At 41.3% G+C, this 16,208-nt stretch overlaps 1 pseudogene; it reads right to left on the bottom strand.

Moving 5' to 3' along the window:
- Positions 1-7,458: 7,458 nt before the first annotated feature.
- On the bottom strand, positions 7,459-15,997 carry LOC131250968 (probable nucleolar protein 5-2; annotated as a pseudogene).
- Positions 15,998-16,208: the final 211 nt, after the last annotated feature.

Raw genomic sequence — 16,208 nt, 5'->3', positions numbered from 1 at the left:
TTTACCACTGGAACCCTCGCCGGAGCTGGCTCGTTTGCACCCTCCAATCGACATGGCCCGCCACTTCAAATCCAACTCAACCGCTTTTCATGTAACGGCTTAGTGATTGTCATAACGTCCCACCATCGAGTGGTTGATGGTCAATCAATAAGCTTATTCTTTCTCACGTGGGGGAAGTTGGTTCGTGGGGTCCATGTAGACAGGTTTCCGGTCTGTGATCGAAACATGCTAATACCTCGGGACCCACCAAGATGTGATTATGAACATTGGGGGATTGATTTTCAGCTACTTCCACTACCACCATCATCTCTTCCTTCAACCCTAAAATCGAAAAAAGTACGTAACATGCTGGTTCACTACAGTGGGTATTTCTTTCTTCTTCTTTTTTTTTTTTTTTTTTTTTTACACACGCACACACACCCCACACACGCTAGTGGAATTTCACCACCTATGGATACTCGAACCCTTGACAGGCCACCTTTGGAAGAACATAACCAGAGCTCGTGGGCTTGATCCTGATATGCTTACCCAGATTAGCATGGCCGTGAATGGACGGTCAAGATTGCGGCCAGCTGCACCATCCGAGTACTTCGGTAACATGGTTCTCAACTCCTAACCAAAGGCTCATGTGAAGGAGTTGACTGAAGGGAGCGTCGCTGATGCGGCTCGATTAGTGCATGATGCGGTGGGGCGCATTGGGGATGGGTATATGCGGTCGTTGATCGACTTCGTGGCCATCAACGGTGGGGATGCTAGTGCCCGTTGCGGATGCGGAGGGACCAGTTTTGTGCCCTAACTTGGAAGTTGATAGCTGGTTAGGGTTTCCTTTCATGAAGTGGATTTTGGTGTTCGGGGAAGCTTTTATGGTTTTGTTGGGTCCAAGTAGAAGGTGTGATTGTCTTGACTTCTTCGTTGAATAGGGTTGGCAAAGGGAATTAATTACCACTGTACTTGCTGTTTTTTGGGCATTTACTTTTCTGGTTGGCGGGGAAGTTAATTGTTCAAAATAGTTTTTTTTTTTTTAGCACACGGACGGATGAGAATACCCTCTAGGTCCTTTCGATTCAAGTCAGAAACAGGTGAGAAAAGAGGCGAGAAAAGTCAGGATTAATATTTTTCAAAATTAACTGTCCGTACAAGAAGGGGACTAGTTTAGAAACTATGTTTAGGGTCGGTAGAGTTGGGTCTAATAGGTGAAAACTGGTGTCTATATGAAAAAAGTACCCTTGGCAAAGGTGGTGTGGATGTCGTGGTCAACTTATTTGAAGACCATGCATGGCTCTTCAGGCAGATCTCCCATTCCTTAGATTAGTTTGTGGGGACGTGTGTAAGGTCTGAGCCGTTCATCGGACTCATCACACTAAGGATATTACTTGGATGAAAGATCAGTCTACTACGATCGTCAGTTTTCCCGCACATGTGCAAAGTAATTGAATGTCTGAGTGATTTTGCCGATGTGTGGTCTATCTGATGATCCGATCAGCCCGAATTTTGAAATGGACATTTATCAGTGTGATCATGTAGCGAATGAATGTCTTGGATTTTAAACATGTTTGCTATGTTGTCACGTGTAGAGGTGAGAGTGCAGAAGAAATGTGATTGCTCCAGTTTCTAGAGAGTGGATTGGGTGAGACCGCAGCCTCACCCAAGACGGTGCGGCCCTTACCGTGCGGTTACGGTGGGGTCCACCTAGATGTATGTATTATGTATCCATGCCGTCCATCTGTTTTTACAGATAATTTAGGGCATTATTCAAAGAATGAAGTATAGAAAATTATCAGGTGGACCATAAGAAACGTGACTTGCACAACCTCATCCATCCATCCATTGAACGTGGACCATCGGCAGACGTTTCAGGCCAATTGCTGTTGGTCGACTGAAATGTCGATTGATTTATTGAGAGATGATCAAGTGCTGTAACTAGCATCCAATTGCTATTACCAATTCATTATCCGTGCACCCAGCTCGTTTGCAAGATCCAGACCATTCATCTCTTGATCCCTGCGATGGATGGGGCGTGCTCCAAAATTCACACTAGTTGGGTGATCCTAGCCACAGCTTGAATAATTGGGCGGTTTGGAAAATGTCCAACCAGCGTTTGACCTTCCATTGAAAAAATAAAAATTAAAAAAATCTTCCAATCAGTAAGGTCATGTTACTAGTGTGACTCTTGGTGTATGGCCCATCCACAACAGGAAGCATCGCCGAACGGTTTGGATTTGCAGAGATCGAGTGTTTGATGAATCTAGCATCGAGACTTCCTCTTCTGGACTGTGTCTTTTGTATACTTTCCCGCTACGTAAGGTGGGAGATGTTTTGGTGATCCAGGCCGTTGATCTAATGAAGTTCATCATGAACATGGGATTCCACCAAAATCTTCCTGATTGGATGATGTTGATTTGATCAGTTGGTTGCAAATAACTCGTTTAAGTAGGCCAAGAGAAAAATAATAATTAAAAAAAATAAAATCAAATCAAATAACTAGGATAATACCGAGGAATTGTGCAGCATCTAGAGGCGGCAATGGGCCATGTTTTGAGCCCGGAAACGGATTGGATACTCCCCCTAACACCAGCCAATGGCTGGTGTTTGGTGCTCTGTGGGCCCCACCATGACATATGTGTTCCATCCATGCCGTCCATCTATTTTTATTGATCATTTTAGGATACGATACCAAAAATGTGTTGAATGAACGTGGACCATTAAAAACTTTTTCAGGGCATGAAAGTTTTGAATCAAGCTTCTTTGTTTTTTCCCTTCATCTAGGTCTGTATGACCTAATCAACAGATTGGATATCAAATAAACAGTACAGTGGGCCTTAGGAGGATTTTAATGGTGGATATCCAATCACTTTTGTTTTCCTGCGGTGTCATCCAACTGATATTTATATCCATCTCATTTTTGGGATCAAGCCATAAAATGATCTTTAAAAATGGATGAACGGCATGGATAAAAGATATACTTCATAGTGTGCCTGCAGAGCACCCACCACTAGCCACCGGGCTAGTGGCAGGGAGAGTAGGACGCGGATTGCCTGCAGTGCCCGGCTGCAGGGGATTCCTGTAAAACCGACCTCTGTGGGGCCGATCTTGATGTATTTTGTATATCCACGCCATTTATCTTTTAGCCAGCATATTTTAGAGCATGAGCCCAAAATTGAGGTAAATCCAAAACTTAAGTGGACCACACCACAGGAAACATTGGAATAATATTGACACTCTATTAAAACTTTCTTTAAGGCCCACCATCATGTATGTCTGCCATCCTATCTGTTCACACGGTCACTCGACCTGAATGAAGGGAAAAAAGATGTCAGCTTGATCCACAACTTCTGTCACTCCTAAAATGCTTTTAATGGTGAATCCCCACCATCTCCTGTTGTGGTCCACTTGAAGGCTGAGAGCAGACCAACCTGGTCAATTGCAATTGATTATAAGTATGCAATGCATAAACTTCTATGGTTATGTTCGGGTAACACGAAATTTATAATTTAACTAGTCTTTTCTATTAATTTTAAACATAGTATGTTGGATATTTTGCAAATTTGCAAATTCCCTCTAAAAATTAAGAAGTGAATTTTTAAAAAAAAAAAAAAAAAAAAAAAAAAAGGTAAAATAATCCATAATCATGATTAGAATGTTGTGATTAGCTCTCTCTCCCCTTTTCTCTCTCCTCAACATCCAATCAAAATGATCTTTTAAGGATGGATGACCAATGAAAGATGGGTGTCACATTATGTATTCGGGGATTACGGAAGCACACAAAGATGAATCTAGGATAGCAATCCAATAGCACTAAGAAAATACAAAGAGAACACAATGATTTTAACGTGGAAAAATAATTTCAGAAAAAAACCATGACACAAAGCGACAAATGATCACTATGAAAGCAGAAATTACAAAGAGAAATAGCTTACCCGATTCGACAACATCGAATCTCACCCTTGTTACACCCTTTGAAACCCTAGAACGATTTAGAAACCCTTAGAATACCTCTCAATCCCATTTACACTCATATATATAGCTTTAGAAAGAATCCCAAATGAAATCGAAAACAAGTTCCGCAATTCCGTAGCTTTGCAAAAAATCTGCGCAAGATTTGTCGATGTCATTGAACACTCATGGATGGCATCGAAACTAATCTTTCAATAACATCGAACTAACACCTCAATAGTCCAGAAACAAAACATGATTTTCCAGAAATTATTGATGGCATCGAGAAGGTGCCTAGTTGGTCCAGCGATCAACTAAAGAAAATTTAAAAAACATCGATGGGATCGAGAACTATTCGATGTCATCGAAAGTGACATTGAACAAGTTGTTGATGGCATCGACAGACCCTTTATCTAACTTGATTTAAGACATCAAATGCAACATTATGGACAATCTAATTAAGTTAATGATCAGGCATTTTTTTATAATAAATGTAGACCTTTCGTTTTTATTATCTATTAATCCAGTGGTTAGGATTACCAATTAAAGTGACTTTTAAGAGAGATGGACAAACAATTGTGAACCTCACAATGGTTGGTTTTTCCTTGCCATTAATGGGATGGCTAAGAGCATTTGATCAAAGTGATTTTCTCAGAGAGATGAGCAATCAATGGTTGCAACATACAATGGTTTGTTCGATTCAATGACAATACACCTTTCTTTAATATAATAAGCATGGAGCTATTGAGCTATTAAGGCAGAAGATCAATCATCAGAAAAGCGCCTTTTATTGTGCAGGGTCCTTCCCCCCCTTGCCAGGGCTAGAGCTATTGAGGCTCTCCTCTAGATTTCCCAATCTAGGACTGAGCTTGTTTACCTGGGGGGTCCCGCTCATAATGGGAAGGATTAGGTGTGCTGCGTTCAAGCCCCTTCTGGAGAAAGTAGAATACCGTATTTCGGTTTGGAAAGCTAAGTGTTTATCTCAGGCTGGGAGAGTAGTCCTGATTCAGCATGTCCTGGGTAGCATCCCCATCTATGCCATGGTGGCTTCCTTGATCCCCAAGCTCGTTCCCAAGGAGATGGACAGGAGGTTCGTGGACTTTTTTTGGGGTTGGGCTAATGGTAGACGCAAGCTCCATTGGATGAATTGGAAAGATTTGTCGAAGCCCAGGGATGAAGGTGAGCTCGGTTTTAGGAGGCTTAAGAATGTGATGCAGTCCCTTCAGCTCAAAATGGCATGGGGAACCAAATTTGGGACCTCTCCTAGTCTATGGTGCGAGGCGATGCATGCCAAATATGGGCCGGATCTCCGTAACTCCTTTGAGGCACCAGCTTCTGCTACCTCCTCTCCACTTTGGAAATCGATTTTGTGTGTCATGCCCTTTCTTCTTCGATACGTGCAGTCTAAAGTGGGCCATGGCCAAGAGTGCCTTTGGACCACTACTAACTAGACGGGCCTTGGTCCCCTAGCCGACTTCTCCTCGCAGCTGATTCCTCTCTCTCTCTCTCTCTCTCTCTCTCTCTCTCTCTCTCTCTCTCTCTCTCTCTCTCTCACAGCTTCAGATTAGGGACTTCTTAGGCCCTGAGGGTCCCTTCCCACCGTCCCCTATTTTCTCCTTCCTCTCATAGGAGGTGATTGATATTATTTTTATGGGGGGGTTCTACATCTCAGATGGGCAAGCCTTTACATTCTGGCCATTGGAGCCTTCGGGTAAGTTCTCCACTAGATCAGCCTGGGGCATTTCCAGGAGCCGGCAGCCGCACCTGGGGTGGGCTAAGTGGGTCTAACACTCCCTCCTTCCTCCCAAGGTGTCCTTCTTCGTCTGAAGGCTTCTCCACAGTGCCCTCCCAGTTGACGAGTCGATTAAGAGGAGAGGTATCCAATTAGCCTCGATGTGCTCCTGCTGCCACGCCGAATAGGGCATGCGACCCTCTACAGAGTCGCTAGTTCACATTTTCATTCACAGCAGCCTAGCATCTTCAGTTTGGGATAGATTTGCCTCAATATTCGGTTTGCCTAGCACCTCTTTCTCCTTTTTGCAAGATCGGGTGGCACATTGGTGGTCCCCCCCTGCGCCCTCCGCCCGCATCCCCCATCTCTAGGGCTCACTTCCTGCCTCATCTTATGGGAATTATGGTAGGCCAAAAACGAGGCCAGATTCGATGGCATTCAAGCCAGGACTTCCTCGACATTTTCCAAGGTTAAGTGGAGTTTATGGTCTCTGGTGTCCTCCAAGGGAGGATTGCTTCATTTTTCCCGTTCCTCTATTCATTGTCTTGGGTTCCGCTTACCTTTTGCTTCCCGTCCTCCCCAATGGTTGTGAAATGGGCTAGGCCCAGTAGCAGTTTTGTCAAGCTTACTGTCGACGACTCGAGTTTGGGTAACTTGGGAATGTCAGGTGGGTGAGGCATTTGCAGACGCGACAATGGGGAGTTTATATTCACCTTCACCGTGGGCTACAACATCGGATCGAACACTAGAGCTGAGCTAGTGGTAGTGTATAACGGCCTCTTGTTGTGTTTTGAGCTCAAGCTCAATCGAATTGAGGTCGAATCTGATTCTAGGATTGTGGTGGGTCTTCTCAATGGTTTCATGGAGGCCAACTGGCGTTGGAAAGATTGGATTTGGAGGATTAGAAAGTTGAGGGCTGTAGGATCTTGCTCTTTCCGCCATGTTCTCAGAGAAGGGAATGCCCCGGTAGACGGGATGGCTCGTATGGGTTCTGGCAACCAACGTTCCTTCTCGTCTCGTCGCCTTGCTGACCTCCCTTCCAAGATTAGAGGCCTCATCTTCCTGGACAAAGTGGGGCTTGGGGCCATCCGCTCGGCCCCACTTTACGGTCCCGGCCCCAGCAGTTATTTGATGTTGGTTCTTTTTTCCTTTTACGATAGGCTGAAAGCTGAGCCCCCTTTTTTGTCAGCGTGGCTCCTGGTCTGAATGAGTTGTATAGCTTCTTCTCATAGAATATAAACTCTCTTTATTTAAAAAAATATTAATATATAATAAGCATAGACTTACATTTTCACTATCATTGGTTGAATGACTAGGATCATTCAATTAAAGTGACTTTTAAGATGGATAGAAAATAAAATGTGAGTCCATATGGTGAGCAGCACATGTCGCCATGACTAGACATTCTCTAATTAATTAATATGAAATATTCCATTGAAGTAACATTTACAATGGATGAAGAATCAAATGTGGGCCCCATATGGTGAGCAACTCATATCCACGGCCGTAATTTTCTAACCTCATAAATTTTATTTTTTTTTCATTCATATATATATTTTTAAAATTAGTTTGGCAAGCACCCTCAAAAGTAACCTTACACATTAAAGTTACTTATACTACAACAAAAAGATTCTCATTTTTGACTTTTTTACTTCTCTACTCTCTCTCATCTCCACACAGCAGATAATACATATCAATGGTGGCCCCACATGATGGATGGCATACATTAAAAGTGGGGTCCACACGATGGACGATCCATATCAACGGGGAAGCATATTACGTCCTACCCCCACCTTTTCTTTTTCTTTTTTTAAAATTTTTTTTTTTGTTCTAACTGTTCCTCCAACCATTTCTTCTGCAATTTCTCGCTACGGTGAGAGCAAGAATATCTGAAGACAATAACTTAAAAACTCCCAAGCCAACATATTTAACAAAACACTAATAAGGTAAAGGAGATTTTACAAAGCTTACCGTCCTGGTGCCTAAATACCAAAAAATTGTTGGGCTCTTGCTCCATGCAAAAACCCTTCAATCACACCCTGCAACGTCACTCACTCTTCCCCTCCTTTTTCCTTTCCTCTTTCTTCTTACTTCATGTTTCAACTTCTTGTTCCTCAACCTGGGCGTTCGCTGTTCCATCCTCTACTTCCTCGTGCTTTCTCTTCTTCTTCTTCTTCTCCTTCTTAGTTTCCACTTCTACCTCTTCAGGTTTCACATTAGCATCCTCGGCAGCCTTTGCCTGCTTCTTCTTCTTCTTCTTTTTCTCCTTCTTGTCATCTTCTTCCTTTTCCCCTTCTCCTGCCTCTTCGAGCTGTGAGGGCTCTGCTTCTTTATGCTTCCTCTTCTTAGAGGGCGACGTCTCTTCCAGCTCTTCAGCTGGTTTCTCTGCTGCTAGTTCTGTAGATTTCCCGAGTACTGAATTAGCTGCGGGGTTGTAGGTCTTGGCAGCTGTTATCAATGCCCCTGCACCCTTCTTTTGATCTTTGTCGTAAAATTCTATCTTGGGCTTGCCTTTAGTTGACCCGGCAGAGCGACCCAATTCCCTCCCCTCAAGATTCCTCAACCGGGCTTCAAGCTTCAATCTATTCTTAAGTCCCATAGTATTGTCTTGACCATCTCCCAAAGCATCATATCAAATAGCAAGCGTAGTCTTTGCAGCTAAAGATCGAGAAATTTTTCCCTTAAGTTTTAGGGGTACCTGACCAATTAGGGATGCGTGGAAGATGAGCCCGTATTTTCGAGTAGCATGCTTTCTCTTCAAAGCTCTGAAAAGTGCCTTCTCTACACCAAGAATCTAAACTATGCTTCTAGGTTGCTTTGTCAGGTTCAACAAGCTACCACCATGAGCAGTGAGGCGAGCTCCAACAAGCTCTCCAACAAGGGCAGTCAGATTAGGGACAATTGTGTTCATTCTGCTCCTCAAGTAATCATAAAGCTGAGCTCTGTACTCCGAAAGGGCTAGCACTTGGTCACAAAGGGCTTTAATATTTGCCAAATCAAGATCACTAACTTCAGTTCCCATTGATATCACTGCTGCCTCTTTTAGAGCTGTCTCGACATCTTTCAACAATATCTCGGAGAAATCAAGGCCCACTGCATTCACACGGTTGCCCATTAGCTTCACAACCTTAACATACTGGATATTGTCTGTTACAATCTTTGCAAGCTCTGGGAAATGCCAGCCATACCATTCACAGACCCTTATCGCATATGTATTGAACTCTTTGTCAAGATCATCCAATAAGCCAATGGCCTAAATGATCATCGTATCAACCTTATCAAGGCTGAATTTTAGCTTATATCTTGATAAGCTGTGTGACAAACCCAAGCTCATTGGAGCCAAGTCTTGTAAAATAAGCCCAGATATGAGTTCAGTCAACTGACTTCTAACCCCCTCATTAGCTCCATTACAACATTGTTGTGAAGACATTCTATTTGCAATTTTTCTTTTATTGCATTTCCTATCTTTGAAGCAGTGACAACTAATGTTTCTACTTCACAGTGAGTACGCAGAAATTTGTGAAGACCCTTGCTAGGCTTGCTATCAATCAATAAAGTGGCTACTGATAAGGCTTTCGAGGTGTTCTCAAACTTGGTAAAAGCTTTCAGCTTCACTACCTGTAACGCCCCGGAAATCGAAGGTCGTGCATACACTCGACTCCCGAGTTCCCGAGTGTCACTTATAACCGATTTTCATTGATATGCATTTAATCAGGTTTAAATGCGTAGCTCGAAATTTCCTGGAACATGAAGCACAACCACATGAGTCTACTGAAATGAAAGAGATCTAGTATAACCTATAACCTAAACCTACACCTAATCCTAATCTCAACTCCCTAACCTAAACCTAAACCTACACCTAATCCTAATCTCAACTCCCTAACCTAAACCTAAATCTACACCTAATCCTAATCTCAACTCCCTAACCTAAACGTAAACCTAAACCTAAACTTGAAAACCCAAACCTAAACCCAAACCCGAACCCAAACCCGATTTCTTAAACCTAAACCTTAACCTATTCTCAATTCCCTAAAGCTATAACCTATAACCTATAACCTATAACCTAGACCTAAACCTAACCTAAACCTATAACCTAAACCTATAACCTTAACCTAAACTTAAAACCTAAACCTAAACCTATAACCTTAACCTAATCTTAGGTTTTGAGTTTAAAAGTCCATCCTAGGTTTGAACACATTACTCATGTTGGATTTTGCCATAGTTTAGAAGATTTGTAGGTACATTTTTTATTTCTTCATATATAAGTGATTTTTTTTATCTTTCTTCCTTTTGAGATGTGTACAAAGGTATGCTTGTTTGATTGTGTCTACAAATGCTGTTTTATATAGGCTGACAAACTAAAGAAGTCAGTGGAGGATGAAATTCATTTTTTCAAGGGAAGGGTTTCAAAACTTGAAAGTAATCTTGTGTCAAAGTCCACAGAAGTTACATCTACAGTTTCAAGGAAATAAGAAGCTCTATCTTCTGCATTTGCTGAAATTAGCCATCTGAAGGAAGAAAATTCTGTAAAAACATGAGCATTATTGAATGCATATGGAGGGTGTTTACTGTGTTGGAGTGTATTTGTTTCTTGCACATGAGGGCATGCCTTAGTTGTAATTCTTATGATAGGTTAAGCAAAGTGAAGTATTGTTTATTTAGAAATGTAAATGTAGGATGCATTGTATGATTTGATTTCTATTTGTAATAAATGCATCGTTTCATTTTTTTCTGATTGTATTTTATGTACTATTTTTATCAGCATTAAGCTTAGATAAGTTATCAATCACAGCAGCTTCTTGCAATGGAAACAGGTCGTATTATTACAATTTTTTAAAAAATAGCTACAAATATAATCCGTAGCTATAGCTACAGCTTTTGTTTGTAGCTATTGGTATCTATTGCTATGGATATTATTGGTGCTATTGGTATCTATTGCTATGAATAAAATCCCTTTTGATATGAATATGATCCGTAGTACGTCTGTCGCTATTGGTGAGGTAGCTAAAGGTATTGCTACGGATATAATCTGTAGCGATTGGTATCTATTACTACGGATATTATCCGTAGCGATTGGTATCTATTACTGCGGACTATATCCGTAGCAACTGGTATCTATTGCTGCGAATATAGTCCGTAGTTAGACCATTAGCTACCCCACCAATAGCAGCGGACATGCTACGGATCATATCCGTAGCAAAAGGGCTTTTGCTATAGTTTTTGACCGTAGCCTTTGCCCATTTTTCTTATAGTATAAGATGAGAAAAATTCATCACGATTACCAAAAAAATTTATTAAAATTCTAGAAGTGACAGTTGTCTAAACTAATGATTCATTATTAAGTTTTTAAATATCTATATTTATTGTAACTTCTCTTATACTTTTAGTACTTGAATTATTTTTAAAAAATTTATGATGATTTATCATTAAGTTTCAAGTCATTCCATAAAATTTCATATCATTTGGATTGTAAATAAATTATTAAAATTCTAGGAGCAACAACTGTCCGAAATTAATAAATTTTTGGATAGTTGGCAAAAAATTTTAATTTTAACTATATTATAATTTTAATTTTATTTTTTTTCTTATTTTTATATAAAACTAAACTTGTTAATCTTCAATCTGGATTTTAAATTACCTTAATCGAAATTATATCGAGGGAGATATGAATTTTTAAAATTGCACTGAAATCTGTAAAAAATGGGTCGCCCGGCCCGCTGTGACCCGCTCGGCCCATTAGACGGTCGAACGTTGGCTACGCCGGCCCGCTGGACAATCGGGTGTTGGCTACGCCTGCTAGGTGTAGAGACCTCGAGCCCCTGGAGGGTGCACCTTGTGACGGTCATATCTCGCAAACCGGGGTGAGTTATTTGACGTGCCATGTATGAATTTGGGGTAGGAGAAGCCAATCTACGCAATGAACATATATATTTCATGAAATTCCTCCTGGTTAGAAGTCAAAAATCTGATTTTCCTACATTTTCAGTAATTCCAGTAAATTTTTGTTTACCCCTAATTCTCTATCCCCGAATAGGTTAAAACTATTAAGTTTGGTCTGGTATTAGCTAATTTGTTCTAGGACAATGATTTCAACTGTCTAATCTTTCAATTTTTGACTCGTTCCTACCAATGTATTGGGGAAGTTTAAGAATAGAGTGATGTCAGGGGAATATTTAAGGAGACACGTTGGAAAGAGGGATTACGACTTGGGCTTGTCTAGCTATGGGCATTTAGTTTTACTAAATGGGGTTACAATGCTACTCCCAACTCAAGATTTGGGAATGGCATGTCTGGAATGGGTGTGGGACGGGATTTAAAACTTATTTTATAGGCTTTGTAGAATGAGCCTTGTGTAGGAAGGTGTGATATGGGATTTCCAAGGCTCATGATAATAGATTACCTAGTGTAATTTGAAGGGAAATCCCGCGATTTACCTTTAATGGCATACACCCCTAACCTGGTATTGGAAAACATGGGATATAGACAATATAGGGACAATACCTTACACATGTATTTATTGCTACTCTTACAATTCCATTCACCTTAGTCCCACCCAATGCGGTTGGTCAAACGGGCCCTTAGGGATTAGGTGGAGTGGACTAGCTAAATTTCTTAATTAGTCAAATCGAGTCTTGCCGTCATGTTCCCAAATCCCTTGTCCGGAAATGGGCCGAGGCACCATAAGACTCTCGGATCTCCTTCTTTAGCGTTACTACTCCCCCTCGCTATCGAACCCTAACATTTTGGAAGTCTCACCTTAAGTTCTAAGACCAGTGGTTCAGGGATTGGGGTAGTTCCTAGCATTTCGCGTTTTCTATTGCATATCCTCTCAAGTCAGCGGACGCATAGTGAGTTCATGACCTATGGCCCAATTGATTCCAAACTATTGCTCTGATACCATCTTGTAACGCCCTGAAAATCGGGGGTCGTGCATACACTTGATTCCCGAGTTCCCGAGTGTCACTTATAACTGATTTTCATTGATATGTGTTTAATCAGGTTTACATGTGCAGCCTGAAATTTCCTGGAACATGAAGCACAATCACACAAGTCTACTAAAATGAAAGAGATCTAGTATATATACGAGTCTAAAAATATAAGTGGGTCGCACGAGGCGTTGCCCAACAAAAACTACAAAAAGAATGATATATCCAAAAAGAATAGAGTTGAGCCCACTACTCAGCGATCTAAATCCTGCTTATCAAGCCGATGGAGAGTCGTCCATCAGCTGAAAGTAAGACAACTCATCCTCCTCATCTAAACTCGTGCCGCTAGGCTCCTCATACTCCTCATCACCTGCAACTATGGAAGAGTCTGGTTGGTGTTTTAAAATATCATCCCAGAGTGGGAATGAGTGATCAACTCAGTGGGTGCTATTAATCTTAAGTTGTAAAAGGCATCAGTTATATTATGAACTTAATGAAACACAATCATTCACAAATACCTAACTAATTTTATTAATATGTATGCATGATAGATGATATGATGCATGGCCTCATCACAACACTCCCTCGAGCGACTTAATCTAACGATTGCGTATTACCAACACTCCCTCAGAGCGACCTCGACTGCCAAGTCGCCAACTTAGTTAATGCAATGCGATGATAATATTTGCTGAGTTCTTAATTAAGTCCATTCATCCAGCAGGTTGAAAAAACTGATACACCTCACGTATCAAATGCCCTGAACTAGTTGCGAGGCCAAGGCCCCCCAACGTGTGAGGCCAAGACCCCGCGATCCTTGATCCCGTCAGACTCCCCATCCCCGACTTCAAGCACATAGGGAGTGTTGAGAGAAAGGAATCGCTTGCTGTCACTATGGGGAGGCGCGTCACCCCAGCGTAGGCCGACAGCTCGGACACAGTGTCCCATTCACCATGCCCGGCTCATGAGGCAGTGGATCAATTTTAATTTAGTTATCGATGGGCTACAATAGTTGTAGAGTGTTCCAGATTCCATACATATGCGAACAAACAGGGTAAACAAACAAGAACGTGATAAACGATATCGAGTACAAGCGACCCATGTAGACTAGACTGCACAAGTCCAGGCAAGAACGTGACAGACGACATCGAGTACAAGCGACCCATGTAGTCAACTACTGTCGCCTACACGCACACGCCCAAATCCATGGGTTTAGCCTCAGGGTAGTCCTACCAATGGGACCACCTTCGCTCTCCTCATGTTCCTGACCAATCCAAGGGTTTTGATGGTGATCTACAATATGCCAACTATCAATATATCAACTAGCATAAACAACATCATGTTCTCATACTTCTCAACATACAATTTAAATTCTCCTAGCAAGTAAAGTTAAAAATATCATGAACAAGGTGCACGTGTTGTGTGGGTTGGTGAGGAAGTTAAGCACTTCTTACAACTCTTAGAACCAAAATGCACAAGAATCAATATGAGAAATCAAGCAAGACACAAATATGTAATCATCCATGGTAACTTAATCATGTGAGAAGCATGAACAACATCATATGAGAACTAAACAAAACATACAATTTCATGCAATCTACAAACGAACATCCAAATCCTAAATTTTCTCTAGATTCTTTAAATACATCATTCAAGCAACTAAAATCATTAGACTCATAGTATAATTGGTGCTAGGTCACTTAAGGATAATAGTCTGCACATTAAGAGGAGATTTTCATTCTTTGAGATCTTAGGGTTTAGAAATTTGGGTAAAACCGCCAATTCCTAAACCAAATCAAGAAAGACAACATTAATGCCTAGAAATCTACACTAGGTTGTTCTATTGAAAGAAAAATATACCATTCTTACCTCCGCTTCTTGGCATGGGTGGGTTTGGTGGAGGTTTTGCAGTAGCCACGGTTTGGTTGAGGAAATACCAACCCTACAAGCATCAAGATTTCCTTCACCCACACAAACACTCTCTCCCTTCTTCACTCTTCCTTACTCTCTTCTTCCTTTCTTCTTTCTCCCTTTTCTCTCTTTTCTCTTCCTTTCTTCCTTTCTTTCTTTTTTGTAGGGCAAAATCGTATGGGGAGAGGGGGTGCCCAAATGAGGCCCTTTTATAATGTCAGATTTGGTGTAAATGGCCCCAAGGGCTAGGTTTTTACTATACTAGACCTATGGGAGGGTCTTTCTAAGCCCTAGGGCCCACTATAGGGCATAGGAGTCGACACCCACTGTTGGATAGTTTACCCTAATGATGATCTACATATGTATATGATCAACCCGCCAGTTGGATCACCGATCGACATATATGATTAGAAGTTTGTTCAATGGTCACTGATAGTTGATCGGGGCCGCGGCTATAAAGATATAAGCAGGAAAATATGCTTACTTCACAGGTAAAGTTTGGTCGTAAACCGACGGTCCGAAATCCTCAACTTTGCATAAGAGTGAATGACTCAATTCAATTAAGTTTCAGCTTATTCCTTTAAGGTACTTGCACTTCTCATGCACTTATCCTTTGACTTAAGTTGAGCGGTTCTGGACAGTACCCAGGTCTGACTCCCGCGATGGACGTCAAGCCCAGTAAGATGGACATTATTCTATAGTTTTGTAACTAGTGGCCCACCAACGAGCTGTCTAGAGCTTGTTCGAAAAATCGGGACATTTCTATAATGAATTAAGTATTGAGATTTTCTCGTGGGCAATGATTAGGGTTTGGATTAATTATGTTCATAGTGTTGCCTATTTATAACTAGTGAAAGTGGAAATTTGGTCATAATTAACTCTAAACCATTGGTTTTAGGCTAAAAGAGCAACGGCGTTGATTTGGTCTATTAGTTAAGATTCGGGTCTTATCTAACTTGGCTTCGGTTAGATCTTTAATTTAGTTATGCTTGTCTTGATCAGTTAGCGATGGGTCAGTTAAATTTGGGTCCTATGTGAGTAAATCATGGGGCTACACCTGATGTTCAAGTGATCGGGCGGATTCGTTGGCTTCATACGGCTGATTAATTGGACTTGTGCGGTTCTTTACTGTTACCACCACTGTATAAACTAACATTGAGTGTTAATGGTCATTAAGTGATATTATAAGTTAATTAATAAAAAAAATTTCAAGGATTTTTTTTGGAAATGTAAAATAGTTAAAATCTAGGATGTTACACTACTTGTCAGTCGATTCAAATGTAGCAAATTCCTTCCACAAGTCCTCAACTTTTGAAAGCTTCCCTCATCTAACACTTTGAATAGGGCAAATCCCGCAGGGGTTTCGAATAGCATAAACATGTTTAGTCAATCAACCTAACCAGGCACTTGGAGAGGAGATGGAGCTTTCTGCAGCAAAAACCTTAAGAACACCATTTTAGGGTTTAAGGGACGATGGTAGGAGAGTAGAGCTTCGCTCTTTGTTATGGGGAGAGGAGTCCTACCCCCACTTAGACACTAATCCATCTAGGCAGGAGCTACGCGGGGTCCTATGTATGGGTTTTTATCCATGCCATCCATCCATTTTTCTAGATCATTTTAAGGAATGAGCCAAACAGTGAGTCATATTTAAGGCTTAAGTGGACCACGAGACCGGAAGTAGCAGTGATAATGACAATCACCATTAAAAT

This window comes from Magnolia sinica, chromosome 7, assembly GCF_029962835.1.
Source record: "Magnolia sinica isolate HGM2019 chromosome 7, MsV1, whole genome shotgun sequence".
Lineage (NCBI taxonomy): Eukaryota > Viridiplantae > Streptophyta > Magnoliopsida > Magnoliales > Magnoliaceae > Magnolia > Magnolia sinica.
This window is presented reverse-complemented; position numbering and strand designations above follow the sequence as displayed.